At 46.5% G+C, this 3,696-nt stretch overlaps 1 pseudogene; it reads right to left on the bottom strand.

Annotated features, from left to right (window-relative positions):
• Positions 1–3,095: 3,095 nt before the first annotated feature.
• LOC126177628 (5S ribosomal RNA) lies at positions 3,096–3,213 on the bottom strand (annotated as a pseudogene).
• Between the last annotated feature and the right edge of the window lie 483 nt (positions 3,214–3,696).

Genomic DNA, 3,696 nt, shown 5'->3' with positions numbered 1-3,696 from the left:
GCAGCAACGGCGGTCATGGCAACGTGGGCTACTGACGGTGACTTCAAATTCATCAGCATCGGCAATGGACCAGCAGCATCTAACTTCCGATGGCAGTAGCCAGCATAACCACAAGAAGCCGTGTGAGCAATGGCAGGCTGAGATATAGGGCCTACGTGGCAAGCAGAAGTGAGGGGTTTTGGAGGCAACAGTGTGCAGAATTGGAGGTCCGATTCTACTTAGTACGTCTGGGTGATCCGTTGGGCCGAACACAGCTGGAAGGCAGCAGCCTAGCCCGTGGAGTGGAGCGTTAGTGGCACCATCACGCCGGTTGGAATTTAACTGTCATCTACTCGACCACTGGAGAAACCAAACCTGTTTGTGGAATGTATCTATTGACACTAATGAAAAGACAGTAGACGTTTTTTGGTGAACTTTAAGCTTGCGAGATCTAGTAGGTATCTTCCACGTTAGAGAGTTGGTAATTTTTTAGATTATCTACCACCTTGACTCGTTGAAAGCTAAGTGGTTCTGTTTTGGAGGCTCTTGATGTGAGTGAAACATTGAGAGAGTTCCGACGGAGGTTGTTGGAGGAAAATTTGTCTAGTGGGCGTCGAAGTGGCCTAGCAAGACAATATTTTTATCAGGTTCAATGACATGATGAAATTTTGGTGCAGTATATCAAAGATTTCCACATTATGATGATGGCTATGTGCCTCGATGTTTCTGATTAAGAAGACGTTAACAACATATTGGAAGTGACGCATCAGGAGGACTGATCGCAGATTTTATTTACTAGTAAGTCCCAAATATTTTCTGAATGAGGTTGGTGTCCTGCATCGAAAATGTCTGCTTCTTTGATTAGAAGCATGCTCCAGAACCAGCTATTTCTACAACGTGAGAGCAAATATCAGCCACCAGGTATGTCCAGTCTAATGTCAAGTATAATAACAAGAGAGCATGTTTTTGGTGCAACCAAGTAGGGTACTTGTAAGAATGCATTGTCTCACGGCAATAACATTCAATAAAAAGTTCTCGGGTTTCTAGCCGCATCAAGTGACTAAAATTACATGACCGTTCGGCCACGCACTCTTTGGCCATTGTCAAGTGGCATGACTACCAGTGGGCTGCTGGTACGTCCCTTATATACACAAGCTGCCGGCTGTGCCGTCACTAACGCGCGCGGCATCGCCGTATATAGGCATACGTTGACTCAGCGTTCAATGTGCCCGCTTCAACCATGCCATCGCTGGATCCCAGACTATGCTGAGTTGCAAGCCACTGTCTCTATTTTAGGGTATTATCGGCTATCTTTGTTTCAATGGCTTCCTTGATTATACAACCCAAGAAGCTGTTGGTGCAAGCCATGGCGAATGTTTCGTCACATATTATCCGGTGTCCATTTTATAAAGCATGCTCAGCTAAGGCAGATTTCTCGGCGTAACGTAAACGATAAAAACTCTCATGTTCCTTCATATGTTGTTCTACAGTGCGTAATGTTTGTCCGACGCAACAATGGCCACACTCGTGAGGTATCTCTTAGACTCCAGGTGTTCTGAGACTGTTGCCTCTAACTGATAGCAGTAATTGACGGATTTTGGTCAGAGGCCTTTTTTATGTTGTGTCTTTTCAGTAGATGGCTTATCTTGCTTGACACGGGGCCACATAATGGCAAGAAATCCAGTTTGCTTTCCTGCTCCTCGTCGGTGGTCTTATTGTGAGTCTTGCTTGAAATCACTTCATTTATTTGATGAACATTAGAGCCGTTGTTGCTGAAGACCTTGTGTAGGTGCCTCAGCTCATAGTGGAGGTGGACGCGGTCCGTGTCGAGAAAGATAAGCCGTCTACTGAAAAAACACGAGACCCTTGTGTGACGGGCACCTGGGAGTACATCAGTATGAGGATTAAGAGCACTTCACATGGCCTACATTAAATGATGATGTCCCTAAATTAGTGGGCCAGCGCGAGGAAGGCTTGAGAGCGAAACACCCAGATAAGGAAGCTTAGCTCTGATAGGACACAGCATCCAATGGACAAGGTGTTTTTTGATTATCTAGGTTACCTCCCCCGTACTAAACTAGGTAATCAGTACGTGTAAGAGGGTGGACAGAAAAAGGTCACTTCTAAGATTGTACAATGGGTTGTGAGACTGTAAAAAGTGATCCAAATCATTCCACAGTGAGCTTCCTGATCCAGGGCCTTTCCACCAGTAAATTAACCAGGGGTCGTATCAGCCAGCTGACGGTCATCACTGGGAACCAGGATGTTGGGGGAATACACTCGTATCTTGCTGTTCCTACCTCTGTTGGTTTCAATATAAGCGGGAGGTTGGGGTGGGGGGAAGGATTGTGCCATGCATGCGTGACACACTTGGCACTCAATTATTGATAGTACCTGCCCTGTATATGTATCTGTCCTGTTGCTGGGAAACTGGAGGACGACGGCCTGCAAGAGGGCGCCCGAGGCAGCAATGGGTGGGGTTACAGGGAAATGCATGGCAAGCAGAAGGGAGGGGAGTTGCTGGCAACAGTGCGGATAGTTGGAGGTTCGGTTTTACCTAGGGCCGAACATACCTCGAAGACAGTGACCTAGCCTGTAGAATGTTACTGGCGCCATTGCGTCGTTTGGAGATAAACTACTCGACGGTTGGAGTAAGCAAGCCTGCTTAGGGAATCGTTGAGTACCTATATTGGTATGGTGAGGCCATTTCTGTAATGGGCAGAAGTTTTGTTCTTAACTGACGTGTGATCACTGCTTCCTGGTTCCTTTCGGATCTATTTGGTGTTTGTGGTCGTTCCTCCGATACTCTTTCGTGTGTGAAGGCTCTCGTTCGTATTTTTCTAACAGGTTGCGTTTAGCCGATTTCTGGATACGTATTCGCGTTATGTGGCTAACGTAGATATGCAATTCGGATTTTGTTTCCTACTTACCACTTTACTGGGTAGTGTGGCTTGGTTGATTGTGTGCAGCCCACAGGCGTCACCGGATGCTGATATGGAGGGGCAAGTGGTCAGGACACCGCTCTCCCGTCCGTATGTCAGTTTACGAGAGCGGAGCCGCTACTTCTCATCAAGTAGCTCCTCAGTTTGCCTCACAAGGGCTGAGTGCACTCCGCTTGCCAACAGCGCTCGGCCGAGCTGATGGTCACCCATCCAAGTGCTAGTCCACCCCGACAGCGCTTAACTTCGGTGATCTGACGGGAACCGGTGTTACCACTGCGGCAAGGTCGTTGGCTGTTTTATTTACTAGTGTTTTGTTTTTTGTCAGAAGAGTGATCATTCTGCTTATGGGCGTGTGTACAGGACATATTAGCCTTGTTTATTGAATTCAAGGGCGAACGCAGAAAGGGGACCTTTCTGTATGCTTTAGTTTGACTTGTGGCTTTCATTGGATCATTTTTGGTGAAGTAAATTCCTTGTGCATCAGTGGAAAGGGCATCTACTTTTGTAAGACAGCTGGCAAGCTGGCTCTGGTAAATCCACGTTACTTTATGTTTGCTGTTTGCCGAACTAATCACTAGCGTAATAAGTGTACTGTGATTTGTTCGTTTGCCGTTTCTGCTCACCGAACTTAGATAATTTTTTCTGTGTATTTGATCGGCTACTGCCTTCGTTTGCTTGCCTGTAACCCCCTGAGATTAACTACTTGCCTTAAGTTGGGGTTCTGTATTTCAACTGTATATGATACAGGCCAGGAGGGCCTTTATATTTATAATTA

Source organism: Schistocerca cancellata, chromosome 3, assembly GCF_023864275.1.
Source record: "Schistocerca cancellata isolate TAMUIC-IGC-003103 chromosome 3, iqSchCanc2.1, whole genome shotgun sequence".
In the NCBI taxonomy this organism is placed as follows: domain Eukaryota; kingdom Metazoa; phylum Arthropoda; class Insecta; order Orthoptera; family Acrididae; genus Schistocerca; species Schistocerca cancellata.
The sequence above is the reverse complement of the archived record's forward strand: the minus strand, read 5'-3'. Positions and strand labels throughout refer to the sequence as shown.